At 44.0% G+C, this 16,092-nt stretch overlaps 10 non-coding genes across 10 annotated transcripts; all 10 read left to right on the top strand.

Annotated features, from left to right (window-relative positions):
• The first annotated feature begins 2,238 nt into the window (after nucleotides 1-2,238).
• On the top strand, nucleotides 2,239-2,320 carry trnal-aag (transfer RNA leucine (anticodon AAG)). Its single transcript has one exon. It is a non-coding gene; the product is annotated as a tRNA-Leu (tRNA).
• A 525-nt stretch (nucleotides 2,321-2,845) lies between these two features.
• trnae-uuc (transfer RNA glutamic acid (anticodon UUC)) lies at nucleotides 2,846-2,917 on the top strand. The gene has a single exon. It is a non-coding gene; the product is annotated as a tRNA-Glu (tRNA).
• Nucleotides 2,918-3,490: 573 nt separating this feature from the next.
• Nucleotides 3,491-3,572, top strand: trnal-uag (transfer RNA leucine (anticodon UAG)). Its single transcript has one exon. It is a non-coding gene; the product is annotated as a tRNA-Leu (tRNA).
• A 3,218-nt stretch (nucleotides 3,573-6,790) lies between these two features.
• On the top strand, nucleotides 6,791-6,872 carry trnal-aag (transfer RNA leucine (anticodon AAG)). The gene has a single exon. It is a non-coding gene; the product is annotated as a tRNA-Leu (tRNA).
• A 525-nt stretch (nucleotides 6,873-7,397) lies between these two features.
• On the top strand, nucleotides 7,398-7,469 carry trnae-uuc (transfer RNA glutamic acid (anticodon UUC)). Its single transcript has one exon. It is a non-coding gene; the product is annotated as a tRNA-Glu (tRNA).
• Nucleotides 7,470-8,042: 573 nt separating this feature from the next.
• On the top strand, nucleotides 8,043-8,124 carry trnal-uag (transfer RNA leucine (anticodon UAG)). The gene has a single exon. It is a non-coding gene; the product is annotated as a tRNA-Leu (tRNA).
• Nucleotides 8,125-11,331: 3,207 nt separating this feature from the next.
• On the top strand, nucleotides 11,332-11,413 carry trnal-aag (transfer RNA leucine (anticodon AAG)). Its single transcript has one exon. It is a non-coding gene; the product is annotated as a tRNA-Leu (tRNA).
• Nucleotides 11,414-11,938: 525 nt separating this feature from the next.
• On the top strand, nucleotides 11,939-12,010 carry trnae-uuc (transfer RNA glutamic acid (anticodon UUC)). The gene has a single exon. It is a non-coding gene; the product is annotated as a tRNA-Glu (tRNA).
• A 573-nt stretch (nucleotides 12,011-12,583) lies between these two features.
• Nucleotides 12,584-12,665, top strand: trnal-uag (transfer RNA leucine (anticodon UAG)). Its single transcript has one exon. It is a non-coding gene; the product is annotated as a tRNA-Leu (tRNA).
• A 3,247-nt stretch (nucleotides 12,666-15,912) lies between these two features.
• Nucleotides 15,913-15,994, top strand: trnal-aag (transfer RNA leucine (anticodon AAG)). The gene has a single exon. It is a non-coding gene; the product is annotated as a tRNA-Leu (tRNA).
• Nucleotides 15,995-16,092: the final 98 nt, after the last annotated feature.

Genomic DNA, 16,092 nt, shown 5'->3' with positions numbered 1-16,092 from the left:
CCACCAGTTCCTTGGTTTTACTGGCGTTGATCTGGAGGTAGTTCAGCTGGCACCAGTCCACAAAGTCTTGGGTCAGACCTCTGTACTCCTTGTCGTCCCCATCAGTGATGAGGCCGACTATTGCAGAGTCATCAGAGAACTTCTGCAGGAAGCACTGGGTGGAATTGTGGGAGAAGTCTGCAGTGTAGATGGTGAAGAGGAACGGAGCCAGAACCGTTCCCTGTGGGGCCCCCGTACTGCAGACGACCCTGTCCGACACACAGCCCTGAGTCCTCACATACTGTGGTCGGTCGGTGAGGTAGTCCAGGATCCAGGTAGTGAGGTGATGGTCCACTCCAGAGTTCTCCAGCTTGTCCTTTAGAACCGAGGGAAGAATGGTGTTGAAGGCACTGGAGAAATCAAAGAACATGATTCTCACAGTGCTTCCAGCGGTCTCCATGATGTTAGGTGTTGTGCAAGTTTTCCATTCAATAAAGCCTCCAGACAAGCGGTCAGTGGTAGCTAACATTCTTTAATAATAACAAGAACAGAAGCCAAGCTTGGTGAAGGAATGCATCATTGCGGGGCAGACGATGGGCAGAGTCCCTAACTGAGTCTAGCATGGCCTTCAGTTACATACCTCTTACAGGAACTAAAGGCAGTACACAGCTGTTTTCACACCTTTGGTACCCCCACCCCCAAAGAAAGTTTCACACTCCCTTGCCACCTCTTACAGTGGAGAAGGAGACAAAAGACTCCTCCCCCCACTCTGGGTCCTTTATGTGTGAATGCTTCCCTCAAACATCCTGAGATACCATCTGTTACCAGTATGAGTGTGAGAGACATGCTGAAATCCAGTGGCACCAAGGTATTATACAACCACAAAGGGACCATGAGTATGTTAAGCTATTTTCAGATGTGCGCTGCTATTTAACCCTCCGCACCCCATGACAGCAACGGACAGCCAGGAGTTTTTGTAGGTGAATAACATCAACATTTGACAATAATATTTCTCGGTTATGATAGTGAGGTGAGCTGTTGAGGATATCTGTTGGTAGGTGCTGTTCCTGACAATGTAGCTGCTGTTAGCAGAAACTTCTATAAGCTTTGGAGGTAATGCCACCAGACTTGGTCAATTACCCAGAAAACTCTATTGCAATGTGTGACTATAATAAAACTTGGTGTTGCAATGTGTCATTGAGAATTATTTGGAGGAATTTGGAACATCCTAAAAGGATTCTCAGGAATCTGGAACATTCCAATAGAACTCTCAAAAATCCTAAAATAGCTCTTGTGAATTCGAAACATTCTAAAAGAATTCTCAGGAATCTGGAACAGTCTAAGAACGCTCAGGAATCTGGAACATTCTAATAGAACTCTCAAAAATCCTAAAATAGCTCTTGTGAATTCGAAACATTCTAAAAGAATTCTCAGGAATACAGGGTTAACTTTTGATACTTCTTTTTAAATACTCTCATTACTACCTTTCCCTAGCCCATCGTTGTAAATAGGAATATCTTTGTAATAACTTACTTGGTTACCTTGTGGTACAAATGTAACACGAGTGTGTGTTACATGAGACTATGCTCTTGCCCTAGTTCCATTTCAGTTAATATCTGTTGAATACAATTTACAGATGTTCAAGAAATAAAACTCTCAAGTCCAATCCACTTCAAGTCCAACTTCAATAGAAGAATCAGAGCCTTCCAGAGACGGTCTCACGTCTCTCATGGTCAGTGATTTTGACCTTTCACTAATGATGTTGAAGTACAGATAGGCAACAATAGCTTCGGCTTTTGTAAGGCATCAGTGGAGAAGAAGATTAACAGAAGAGTGAGCAGGATATTGTTTGTTTTTATAATAATGCGATTAATACATGAATAAAAGAAATTCTTTTGCAAAAGTAATTTACAATGTGCAGGTGTTTCATATATTTTTATTCACAGTGTCAACACTGACTGGTTAGTGGCTACTCAAGTGTGCTTCAAGTCCACCGCATTGTAAGGTGTTAGATTGTGTGGTCTAAGGATCTGGGTTAAGACTCCAGGCTCCTCACACATGTGGGTTGAAATCCTATTGCTGCAATAAGAGTTTAACCAGGGCAGGCAGATGCTATTGTATCCAAAAACATTCAGGCAAGTATTAAACATGTTTTTCTAAAACAGCAAGAGCATCACTGAATGTTCTGGGCTTCTATTTTGTGCTGCACTTTTCAAGTTTTACTATCTAGATTTTTGCGATGAGGTCCTTACTCGCATTGGTAGCATGACCGAGCGGTCTAAGGTGCTGGATTAAGGCTCCAGTCTCTTCGGAGGCGTGGGTTCGAATCCCACTGCTGCCATAGTGTTCTAGCGGCAAAGTTTTGTTTCTTCCATGCCTTACCAATAAATTGTAAGGGCTGCAGTGGAAATCAAATCTGTTATAGAATGTCTGTCAAGTCCAAACATGCAGGAAACCCATCAGGAGCAATTCTTCCAAACCACATTAGGCACGTGCTGTAAAGTCATTTACAACTTGCATGTTTTTCATGTCTTTTTGTTCATGGTCTCATGGTCAACACTGACTGGTTAGTGGCTACTCAAGTGTGCTTCAAGTCCACCGCATTGTAAGGTGTTAGTGGACTTTCCCACATGCCACTCAAGTGTGCTTCAAGTCCAGTCCACTCCCTTGTAATGTGCTTTTGAGCAGAACCTGCAACTGCTGGAGAATTGATTAAGGTGCTGCTATGTTGGTCTCACCAAGGCTGCAGAGTGACAAGAGTATCCTTGATTTCATGACAGTGGAGCAGTCCCATATGGTCTAGCGGCTAGAATGCCTGGTTCTAACCCAGCAGCACGAGCACGACAGTGGCGCATTACCAAACCAATCCCATATGGTCTAGCGGTTAAGATTCCTGGTTTTCACCCAGGCGACCCGGGTTCAACTCCCGGTATGGGAACATGTCTTTAATGTGCCTACAAGCCAATGTGTTCTTTGTGTTAATCCCACGATGGATTACATAGGGCAAAGTTGTTGGCTGAAGGCAAACATCAGGTAAGGCTAAGCACATGGCATAACGGTTCAGATCGGGACTGTACAGTCTTCAGTGATGAGGATGTACACAAGCAGGCCTGCAATTATGAGCGGCGAGTCAAGGTGGCTGTTTATGTGAAAATCAAATGAGCTTCTTTGAAACAAGGGTGGGTGCATTAAGGGTACGTCTCTTGCCATCTTACAATGCTGTGATTGGAACCCTTCCTTGACTCTCTGTGAATGGTGATCCTGCCTGTTGATCAGTGCTTATGACAAGTTGCATATGGACAATGATGAAACTGAGCCAAGAGCCCATTGTTAATCAGGGTTGATGAACAGGTTTTAACCAGGACAGGCAGATGTTTTTGTGTCCAAAAAGTATTAAACATGTTTTTCTACAACAGTAAGAGCATCACTGAATGTTCTGAGCTCCTATTTTGTGCTGCACTTTTTCAAGTTTTACTGTCTAGAGTTTTGCGATGAGGTCCTCACTCGCAATGGTAGCATGACCGAGCGGTCTAAGGTGCTGGATTTAGGCTCCAGTCTCTTCGGAGGCGTGGGTTCGAATCCCACTGCTGCCATAGTCTTCAGGTTCTTTTCGTGTTTCTTCCATCCCCTACCAATAAATTGTAAGGGCTGCAGTGGAACTCAAATCTGTTACAGAATGTCTGTCAAGTACAATCAAGCAGGAATCTCATCAAGAGCAATTCTTCCAAACCAGGGTGATAAGATAAGATAACCTTTATTAGTCCCACACGTGGGAAATTTGTTTTGTCACAGCAGGAAGTGGACAGTGCAAAAGTTATGAGGCAAAAATTAGAATACAATAAGAATAAATACAGTACACAACTGTACAGAATAGAATAAAATAAAATACTATATACAGTAGAATAAAATAAAATAAATATACAATAAGATAAAAATAGAATACAAATACAAATACTATATACAACTGAGTAAAAATACAACGATGACAGAAGGATTATTGCACTTAGTATTATTGCATATGTATGGATGTGTGTGCTTGATCAGTTAAAGTCTTTATTATGGAGTCTGACAGCAGTGGGGAGGAAAGACCTGCGAAATCTCTCCGTCCCACACCGTGGGTGCCGCAGTCTCCCACTGAAGGAGCTGCTCAGTGCTGTCACAGTCTGCTGCATGGGGTGGGAGATGTTGTCCAACAGGGATGACAGCTTAGCCGCCGTTCTCCTGTCACTCACCACCTCCACTGGGTCCAGAGGGCATCCTAGAACAGAGCTGGCCCTTCGGATCACCCTGTTCAGTCTCTTCCTGTCCCCAGCAGAGATGCTGCCGCCCCAGCAGACCACGGCATAAAAGATAGCAGAAGCCACAACAGAGTCATAGAAGGTCTTCAGGAGTGGGCCCTCCACTCCAAACGACCTGAGTCTCCGCAGCAGGTACAGCCTGCTCTGCCCTTTCCTGTAGAGGGCGTCTGAGTTATGAGTCCAGTCCAGTCTATTGTTCAGATGAACACCAAGGTACCTGTAGCTGTCCACAGCCTCAATGTCCATACCTTGGATGTTCAGTGGTTGCAGTGGAGAATGCTTGTGCCTGCGGAAGTCTACCACCAGTTCCTTGGTTTTACTGGCGTTGATCTGGAGGTAGTTCAGCTGGCACCAGTCCACAAAGTCTTGGGTCAGACCTCTGTACTCCTTGTCGTCCCCATCAGTGATGAGGCCGACTATTGCAGAGTCATCAGAGAACTTCTGCAGGAAGCACTGGGTGGAATTGTGGGAGAAGTCTGCAGTGTAGATGGTGAAGAGGAACGGAGCCAGAACCGTTCCCTGTGGGGCCCCCGTACTGCAGACGACCCTGTCCGACACACAGCCCTGAGTCCTCACATACTGTGGTCGGTCGGTGAGGTAGTCCAGGATCCAGGTAGTGAGGTGATGGTCCACTCCAGAGTTCTCCAGCTTGTCCTTTAGAACCGAGGGAAGAATGGTGTTGAAGGCACTGGAGAAATCAAAGAACATGATTCTCACAGTGCTTCCAGCGGTCTCCATGATGTTAGGTGTTGTGCAAGTTTTCCATTCAATAAAGCCTCCAGACAAGCGGTCAGTGGTAGCTAACATTCTTTAATAATAACAAGAACAGAAGCCAAGCTTGGTGAAGGAATGCATCATTGCGGGGCAGACGATGGGCAGAGTCCCTAACTGAGTCTCTTACAGGAACTAAAGGCAGTACACAGCTGTTTTCACACCTTTGGTACCCCCACCCCCAAAGAAAGTTTCACACTCCCTTGCCACCTCTTACAGTGGAGAAGGAGACAAAAGACTCCTCCCCCCACTCTGGGTCCTTTATGTGTGAATGCTTCCCTCAAACATCCTGAGATACCATCTGTTACCAGTATGAGTGTGAGAGACATGCTGAAATCCAGTGGCACCAAGGTATTATACAACCACAAAGGGACCATGAGTATGTTAAGCTATTTTCAGATGTGCGCTGCTATTTAACCCTCCGCACCCCATGACAGCAACGGACAGCCAGGAGTTTTTGTAGGTGAATAACATCAACATTTGACAATAATATTTCTCGGTTATGATAGTGAGGTGAGCTGTTGAGGATATCTGTTGGTAGGTGCTGTTCCTGACAATGTAGCTGCTGTTAGCAGAAACTTCTATAAGCTTTGGAGGTAATGCCACCAGACTTGGTCAATTACCCAGAAAACTCTATTGCAATGTGTGACTATAATAAAACTTGGTGTTGCAATGTGTCATTGAGAATTATTTGGAGGAATTTGGAACATCCTAAAAGGATTCTCAGGAATCTGGAACATTCCAATAGAACTCTCAAAAATCCTAAAATAGCTCTTGTGAATTCGAAACATTCTAAAAGAATTCTCAGGAATCTGGAACAGTCTAAGAACGCTCAGGAATCTGGAACATTCTAATAGAACTCTCAAAAATCCTAAAATAGCTCTTGTGAATTCGAAACATTCTAAAAGAATTCTCAGGAATACAGGGTTAACTTTTGATACTTCTTTTTAAATACTCTCATTACTACCTTTCCCTAGCCCATCGTTGTAAATAGGAATATCTTTGTAATAACTTACTTGGTTACCTTGTGGTACAAATGTAACACGAGTGTGTGTTACATGAGACTATGCTCTTGCCCTAGTTCCATTTCAGTTAATATCTGTTGAATACAATTTACAGATGTTCAAGAAATAAAACTCTCAAGTCCAATCCACTTCAAGTCCAACTTCAATAGAAGAATCAGAGCCTTCCAGAGACGGTCTCACGTCTCTCATGGTCAGTGATTTTGACCTTTCACTAATGATGTTGAAGTACAGATAGGCAACAATAGCTTCGGCTTTTGTAAGGCATCAGTGGAGAAGAAGATTAACAGAAGAGTGAGCAGGATATTGTTTGTTTTTATAATAATGCGATTAATACATGAATAAAAGAAATTCTTTTGCAAAAGTAATTTACAATGTGCAGGTGTTTCATATATTTTTATTCACAGTGTCAACACTGACTGGTTAGTGGCTACTCAAGTGTGCTTCAAGTCCACCGCATTGTAAGGTGTTAGATTGTGTGGTCTAAGGATCTGGGTTAAGACTCCAGGCTCCTCACACATGTGGGTTGAAATCCTATTGCTGCAATAAGAGTTTAACCAGGGCAGGCAGATGCTATTGTATCCAAAAACATTCAGGCAAGTATTAAACATGTTTTTCTAAAACAGCAAGAGCATCACTGAATGTTCTGGGCTTCTATTTTGTGCTGCACTTTTCAAGTTTTACTATCTAGATTTTTGCGATGAGGTCCTTACTCGCATTGGTAGCATGACCGAGCGGTCTAAGGTGCTGGATTAAGGCTCCAGTCTCTTCGGAGGCGTGGGTTCGAATCCCACTGCTGCCATAGTGTTCTAGCGGCAAAGTTTTGTTTCTTCCATGCCTTACCAATAAATTGTAAGGGCTGCAGTGGAAATCAAATCTGTTATAGAATGTCTGTCAAGTCCAAACATGCAGGAAACCCATCAGGAGCAATTCTTCCAAACCACATTAGGCACGTGCTGTAAAGTCATTTACAACTTGCATGTTTTTCATGTCTTTTTGTTCATGGTCTCATGGTCAACACTGACTGGTTAGTGGCTACTCAAGTGTGCTTCAAGTCCACCGCATTGTAAGGTGTTAGTGGACTTTCCCACATGCCACTCAAGTGTGCTTCAAGTCCAGTCCACTCCCTTGTAATGTGCTTTTGAGCAGAACCTGCAACTGCTGGAGAATTGATTAAGGTGCTGCTATGTTGGTCTCACCAAGGCTGCAGAGTGACAAGAGTATCCTTGATTTCATGACAGTGGAGCAGTCCCATATGGTCTAGCGGCTAGAATGCCTGGTTCTAACCCAGCAGCACGAGCACGACAGTGGCGCATTACCAAACCAATCCCATATGGTCTAGCGGTTAAGATTCCTGGTTTTCACCCAGGCGACCCGGGTTCAACTCCCGGTATGGGAACATGTCTTTAATGTGCCTACAAGCCAATGTGTTCTTTGTGTTAATCCCACGATGGATTACATAGGGCAAAGTTGTTGGCTGAAGGCAAACATCAGGTAAGGCTAAGCACATGGCATAACGGTTCAGATCGGGACTGTACAGTCTTCAGTGATGAGGATGTACACAAGCAGGCCTGCAATTATGAGCGGCGAGTCAAGGTGGCTGTTTATGTGAAAATCAAATGAGCTTCTTTGAAACAAGGGTGGGTGCATTAAGGGTACGTCTCTTGCCATCTTACAATGCTGTGATTGGAACCCTTCCTTGACTCTCTGTGAATGGTGATCCTGCCTGTTGATCAGTGCTTATGACAAGTTGCATATGGACAATGATGAAACTGAGCCAAGAGCCCATTGTTAATCAGGGTTGATGAACAGGTTTTAACCAGGACAGGCAGATGTTTTTGTGTCCAAAAAGTATTAAACATGTTTTTCTACAACAGTAAGAGCATCACTGAATGTTCTGAGCTCCTATTTTGTGCTGCACTTTTTCAAGTTTTACTGTCTAGAGTTTTGCGATGAGGTCCTCACTCGCAATGGTAGCATGACCGAGCGGTCTAAGGTGCTGGATTTAGGCTCCAGTCTCTTCGGAGGCGTGGGTTCGAATCCCACTGCTGCCATAGTCTTCAGGTTCTTTTCGTGTTTCTTCCATCCCCTACCAATAAATTGTAAGGGCTGCAGTGGAACTCAAATCTGTTACAGAATGTCTGTCAAGTACAATCAAGCAGGAATCTCATCAAGAGCAATTCTTCCAAACCAGGGTGATAAGATAAGATAAGATAACCTTTATTAGTCCCACACGTGGGAAATTTGTTTTGTCACAGCAGGAAGTGGACAGTGCAAAAGTTATGAGGCAAAAATTAGAATACAATAAGAATAAATACAGTACACAACATAAAATAAAATAAATATACAATAAGATAAAAATAGAATACAAATACAAATACTATATACAACTGAGTAAAAATACAACGATGACAGAAGGATTATTGCACTTAGTATTATTGCATATGTATGGATGTGTGTGCTTGATCAGTTAAAGTCTTTATTATGGAGTCTGACAGCAGTGGGGAGGAAAGACCTGCGAAATCTCTCCGTCCCACACCGTGGGTGCCGCAGTCTCCCACTGAAGGAGCTGCTCAGTGCTGTCACAGTCTGCTGCATGGGGTGGGAGATGTTGTCCAACAGGGATGACAGCTTAGCCGCCGTTCTCCTGTCACTCACCACCTCCACTGGGTCCAGAGGGCATCCTAGAACAGAGCTGGCCCTTCGGATCACCCTGTTCAGTCTCTTCCTGTCCCCAGCAGAGATGCTGCCGCCCCAGCAGACCACGGCATAAAAGATAGCAGAAGCCACAACAGAGTCATAGAAGGTCTTCAGGAGTGGGCCCTCCACTCCAAACGACCTGAGTCTCCGCAGCAGGTACAGCCTGCTCTGCCCTTTCCTGTAGAGGGCGTCTGAGTTATGAGTCCAGTCCAGTCTATTGTTCAGATGAACACCAAGGTACCTGTAGCTGTCCACAGCCTCAATGTCCATACCTTGGATGTTCAGTGGTTGCAGTGGAGAATGCTTGTGCCTGCGGAAGTCTACCACCAGTTCCTTGGTTTTACTGGCGTTGATCTGGAGGTAGTTCAGCTGGCACCAGTCCACAAAGTCTTGGGTCAGACCTCTGTACTCCTTGTCGTCCCCATCAGTGATGAGGCCGACTATTGCAGAGTCATCAGAGAACTTCTGCAGGAAGCACTGGGTGGAATTGTGGGAGAAGTCTGCAGTGTAGATGGTGAAGAGGAACGGAGCCAGAACCGTTCCCTGTGGGGCCCCCGTACTGCAGACGACCCTGTCCGACACACAGCCCTGAGTCCTCACATACTGTGGTCGGTCGGTGAGGTAGTCCAGGATCCAGGTAGTGAGGTGATGGTCCACTCCAGAGTTCTCCAGCTTGTCCTTTAGAACCGAGGGAAGAATGGTGTTGAAGGCACTGGAGAAATCAAAGAACATGATTCTCACAGTGCTTCCAGCGGTCTCCATGATGTTAGGTGTTGTGCAAGTTTTCCATTCAATAAAGCCTCCAGACAAGCGGTCAGTGGTAGCTAACATTCTTTAATAATAACAAGAACAGAAGCCAAGCTTGGTGAAGGAATGCATCATTGCGGGGCAGACGATGGGCAGAGTCCCTAACTGAGTCTAGCATGGCCTTCAGTTACATACCTCTTACAGGAACTAAAGGCAGTACACAGCTGTTTTCACACCTTTGGTACCCCCACCCCCAAAGAAAGTTTCACACTCCCTTGCCACCTCTTACAGTGGAGAAGGAGACAAAAGACTCCTCCCCCCACTCTGGGTCCTTTATGTGTGAATGCTTCCCTCAAACATCCTGAGATACCATCTGTTACCAGTATGAGTGTGAGAGACATGCTGAAATCCAGTGGCACCAAGGTATTATACAACCACAAAGGGACCATGAGTATGTTAAGCTATTTTCAGATGTGCGCTGCTATTTAACCCTCCGCACCCCATGACAGCAACGGACAGCCAGGAGTTTTTGTAGGTGAATAACATCAACATTTGACAATAATATTGCTCGGTTATGATAGTGAGGTGAGCTGTTGAGGATATCTGTTGGTAGGTGCTGTTCCTGACAATGTAGCTGCTGTTAGCAGAAACTTCTATAAGCTTTGGAGGTAATGCCACCAGACTTGGTCAATTACCCAGAAAACTCTATTGCAATGTGTGACTATAATAAAACTTGGTGTTGCAATGTGTCATTGAGAATTATTTGGAGGAATTTGGAACATCCTAAAAGGATTCTCAGGAATCTGGAACATTCCAATAGAACTCTCAAAAATCCTAAAATAGCTCTTGTGAATTCGAAACATTCTAAAAGAATTCTCAGGAATCTGGAACAGTCTAAGAACGCTCAGGAATCTGGAACATTCTAATAGAACTCTCAAAAATCCTAAAATAGCTCTTGTGAATTCGAAACATTCTAAAAGAATTCTCAGGAATACAGGGTTAACTTTTGATACTTCTTTTTAAATACTCTCATTACTACCTTTCCCTAGCCCATCGTTGTAAATAGGAATATCTTTGTAATAACTTACTTGGTTACCTTGTGGTACAAATGTAACACGAGTGTGTGTTACATGAGACTATGCTCTTGCCCTAGTTCCATTTCAGTTAATATCTGTTGAATACAATTTACAGATGTTCAAGAAATAAAACTCTCAAGTCCAATCCACTTCAAGTCCAACTTCAATAGAAGAATCAGAGCCTTCCAGAGACGGTCTCACGTCTCTCATGGTCAGTGATTTTGACCTTTCACTAATGATGTTGAAGTACAGATAGGCAACAATAGCTTCGGCTTTTGTAAGGCATCAGTGGAGAAGAAGATTAACAGAAGAGTGAGCAGGATATTGTTTGTTTTTATAATAATGCGATTAATACATGAATAAAAGAAATTCTTTTGCAAAAGTCATTTACAATGTGCAGGTGTTTCATATATTTTTATTCACAGTGTCAACACTGACTGGTTAGTGGCTACTCAAGTGTGCTTCAAGTCCACCGCATTGTAAGGTGTTAGATTGTGTGGTCTAAGGATCTGGGTTAAGACTCCAGGCTCCTCACACATGTGGGTTGAAATCCTATTGCTGCAATAAGAGTTTAACCAGGGCAGGCAGATGCTATTGTATCCAAAAACATTCAGGCAAGTATTAAACATGTTTTTCTAAAACAGCAAGAGCATCACTGAATGTTCTGGGCTTCTATTTTGTGCTGCACTTTTCAAGTTTTACTATCTAGATTTTTGCGATGAGGTCCTTACTCGCATTGGTAGCATGACCGAGCGGTCTAAGGTGCTGGATTAAGGCTCCAGTCTCTTCGGAGGCGTGGGTTCGAATCCCACTGCTGCCATAGTGTTCTAGCGGCAAAGTTTTGTTTCTTCCATGCCTTACCAATAAATTGTAAGGGCTGCAGTGGAAATCAAATCTGTTATAGAATGTCTGTCAAGTCCAAACATGCAGGAAACCCATCAGGAGCAATTCTTCCAAACCACATTAGGCACGTGCTGTAAAGTCATTTACAACTTGCATGTTTTTCATGTCTTTTTGTTCATGGTCTCATGGTCAACACTGACTGGTTAGTGGCTACTCAAGTGTGCTTCAAGTCCACCGCATTGTAAGGTGTTAGTGGACTTTCCCACATGCCACTCAAGTGTGCTTCAAGTCCAGTCCACTCCCTTGTAATGTGCTTTTGAGCAGAACCTGCAACTGCTGGAGAATTGATTAAGGTGCTGCTATGTTGGTCTCACCAAGGCTGCAGAGTGACAAGAGTATCCTTGATTTCATGACAGTGGAGCAGTCCCATATGGTCTAGCGGCTAGAATGCCTGGTTCTAACCCAGCAGCACGAGCACGACAGTGGCGCATTACCAAACCAATCCCATATGGTCTAGCGGTTAAGATTCCTGGTTTTCACCCAGGCGACCCGGGTTCAACTCCCGGTATGGGAACATGTCTTTAATGTGCCTACAAGCCAATGTGTTCTTTGTGTTAATCCCACGATGGATTACATAGGGCAAAGTTGTTGGCTGAAGGCAAACATCAGGTAAGGCTAAGCACATGGCATAACGGTTCAGATCGGGACTGTACAGTCTTCAGTGATGAGGATGTACACAAGCAGGCCTGCAATTATGAGCGGCGAGTCAAGGTGGCTGTTTATGTGAAAATCAAATGAGCTTCTTTGAAACAAGGGTGGGTGCATTAAGGGTACGTCTCTTGCCATCTTACAATGCTGTGATTGGAACCCTTCCTTGACTCTCTGTGAATGGTGATCCTGCCTGTTGATCAGTGCTTATGACAAGTTGCATATGGACAATGATGAAACTGAGCCAAGAGCCCATTGTTAATCAGGGTTGATGAACAGGTTTTAACCAGGACAGGCAGATGTTTTTGTGTCCAAAAAGTATTAAACATGTTTTTCTACAACAGTAAGAGCATCACTGAATGTTCTGAGCTCCTATTTTGTGCTGCACTTTTTCAAGTTTTACTGTCTAGAGTTTTGCGATGAGGTCCTCACTCGCAATGGTAGCATGACCGAGCGGTCTAAGGTGCTGGATTTAGGCTCCAGTCTCTTCGGAGGCGTGGGTTCGAATCCCACTGCTGCCATAGTCTTCAGGTTCTTTTCGTGTTTCTTCCATCCCCTACCAATAAATTGTAAGGGCTGCAGTGGAACTCAAATCTGTTACAGAATGTCTGTCAAGTACAATCAAGCAGGAATCTCATCAAGAGCAATTCTTCCAAACCAGGGTGATAAGATAAGATAAGATAACCTTTATTAGTCCCACACGTGGGAAATTTGTTTTGTCACAGCAGGAAGTGGACAGTGCAAAAGTTATGAGGCAAAAATTAGAATACAATAAGAATAAATACAGTACACAACTGTACAGAATAGAATAAAATAAAATACTATATACAGTAGAATAAAATAAAATAAATATACAATAAGATAAAAATAGAATACAAATACAAATACTATATACAACTGAGTAAAAATACAACGATGACAGAAGGATTATTGCACTTAGTATTATTGCATATGTATGGATGTGTGTGCTTGATCAGTTAAAGTCTTTATTATGGAGTCTGACAGCAGTGGGGAGGAAAGACCTGCGAAATCTCTCCGTCCCACACCGTGGGTGCCGCAGTCTCCCACTGAAGGAGCTGCTCAGTGCTGTCACAGTCTGCTGCATGGGGTGGGAGATGTTGTCCAACAGGGATGACAGCTTAGCCGCCGTTCTCCTGTCACTCACCACCTCCACTGGGTCCAGAGGGCATCCTAGAACAGAGCTGGCCCTTCGGATCACCCTGTTCAGTCTCTTCCTGTCCCCAGCAGAGATGCTGCCGCCCCAGCAGACCACGGCATAAAAGATAGCAGAAGCCACAACAGAGTCATAGAAGGTCTTCAGGAGTGGGCCCTCCACTCCAAACGACCTGAGTCTCCGCAGCAGGTACAGCCTGCTCTGCCCTTTCCTGTAGAGGGCGTCTGAGTTATGAGTCCAGTCCAGTCTATTGTTCAGATGAACACCAAGGTACCTGTAGCTGTCCACAGCCTCAATGTCCATACCTTGGATGTTCAGTGGTTGCAGTGGAGAATGCTTGTGCCTGCGGAAGTCTACCACCAGTTCCTTGGTTTTACTGGCGTTGATCTGGAGGTAGTTCAGCTGGCACCAGTCCACAAAGTCTTGGGTCAGACCTCTGTACTCCTTGTCGTCCCCATCAGTGATGAGGCCGACTATTGCAGAGTCATCAGAGAACTTCTGCAGGAAGCACTGGGTGGAATTGTGGGAGAAGTCTGCAGTGTAGATGGTGAAGAGGAACGGAGCCAGAACCGTTCCCTGTGGGGCCCCCGTACTGCAGACGACCCTGTCCGACACACAGCCCTGAGTCCTCACATACTGTGGTCGGTCGGTGAGGTAGTCCAGGATCCAGGTAGTGAGGTGATGGTCCACTCCAGAGTTCTCCAGCTTGTCCTTTAGAACCGAGGGAAGAATGGTGTTGAAGGCACTGGAGAAATCAAAGAACATGATTCTCACAGTGCTTCCAGCGGTCTCCATGATGTTAGGTGTTGTGCAAGTTTTCCATTCAATAAAGCCTCCAGACAAGCGGTCAGTGGTAGCTAACATTCTTTAATAATAACAAGAACAGAAGCCAAGCTTGGTGAAGGAATGCATCATTGCGGGGCAGACGATGGGCAGAGTCCCTAACTGAGTCTAGCATGGCCTTCAGTTACATACCTCTTACAGGAACTAAAGGCAGTACACAGCTGTTTTCACACCTTTGGTACCCCCACCCCCAAAGAAAGTTTCACACTCCCTTGCCACCTCTTACAGTGGAGAAGGAGACAAAAGACTCCTCCCCCCACTCTGGGTCCTTTGTGTGTGAATGCTTCCCTCAAACATCCTGAGATACCATCTGTTACCAGTATGAGTGTGAGAGACATGCTGAAATCCAGTGGCACCAAGGTATTATACAACCACAAAGGGACCATGAGTATGTTAAGCTATTTTCAGATGTGCGCTGCTATTTAACCCTCCGCACCCCATGACAGCAACGGACAGCCAGGAGTTTTTGTAGGTGAATAACATCAACATTTGACAATAATATTGCTCGGTTATGATAGTGAGGTGAGCTGTTGAGGATATCTGTTGGTAGGTGCTGTTCCTGACAATGTAGCTGCTGTTAGCAGAAACTTCTATAAGCTTTGGAGGTAATGCCACCAGACTTGGTCAATTACCCAGAAAACTCTATTGCAATGTGTGACTATAATAAAACTTGGTGTTGCAATGTGTCATTGAGAATTATTTGGAGGAATTTGGAACATCCTAAAAGGATTCTCAGGAATCTGGAACATTCCAATAGAACTCTCAAAAATCCTAAAATAGCTCTTGTGAATTCGAAACATTCTAAAAGAATTCTCAGGAATCTGGAACAGTCTAAGAACGCTCAGGAATCTGGAACATTCTAATAGAACTCTCAAAAATCCTAAAATAGCTCTTGTGAATTCGAAACATTCTAAAAGAATTCTCAGGAATACAGGGTTAACTTTTGATACTTCTTTTTAAATACTCTCATTACTACCTTTCCCTAGCCCATCGTTGTAAATAGGAATATCTTTGTAATAACTTACTTGGTTACCTTGTGGTACAAATGTAACACGAGTGTGTGTTACATGAGACTATGCTCTTGCCCTAGTTCCATTTCAGTTAATATCTGTTGAATACAATTTACAGATGTTCAAGAAATAAAACTCTCAAGTCCAATCCACTTCAAGTCCAACTTCAATAGAAGAATCAGAGCCTTCCAGAGACGGTCTCACGTCTCTCATGGTCAGTGATTTTGACCTTTCACTAATGATGTTGAAGTACAGATAGGCAACAATAGCTTCGGCTTTTGTAAGGCATCAGTGGAGAAGAAGATTAACAGAAGAGTGAGCAGGATATTGTTTGTTTTTATAATAATGCGATTAATACATGAATAAAAGAAATTCTTTTGCAAAAGTAATTTACAATGTGCAGGTGTTTCATATATTTTTATTCACAGTGTCAACACTGACTGGTTAGTGGCTACTCAAGTGTGCTTCAAGTCCACCGCATTGTAAGGTGTTAGATTGTGTGGTCTAAGGATCTGGGTTAAGACTCCAGGCTCCTCACACATGTGGGTTGAAATCCTATTGCTGCAATAAGAGTTTAACCAGGGCAGGCAGATGCTATTGTATCCAAAAACATTCAGGCAAGTATTAAACATGTTTTTCTAAAACAGCAAGAGCATCACTGAATGTTCTGGGCTTCTATTTTGTGCTGCACTTTTCAAGTTTTACTATCTAGATTTTTGCGATGAGGTCCTTACTCGCATTGGTAGCATGACCGAGCGGTCTAAGGTGCTGGATTAAGGCTCCAGTCTCTTCGGAGGCGTGGGTTCGAATCCCACTGCTGCCATAGTGTTCTAGCGGCAAAGTTTTGTTTCTTCCATGCCTTACCAATAAATTGTAAGGGCTGCAGTGGAAATCAAATCTGTTATAGAATGTCTGTCAAGT

Source organism: Rhamphochromis longiceps, linkage group LG3 (assembly GCF_057381845.1).
Source record: "Rhamphochromis longiceps isolate RC_006_pf linkage group LG3, R_longiceps_female_GT1.1, whole genome shotgun sequence".
In the NCBI taxonomy this organism is placed as follows: Eukaryota; Metazoa; Chordata; class Actinopteri; order Cichliformes; family Cichlidae; genus Rhamphochromis; species Rhamphochromis longiceps.
Note: the sequence above shows the minus strand (reverse complement) of the source record. Positions and strands in the feature narration are given on the sequence as shown.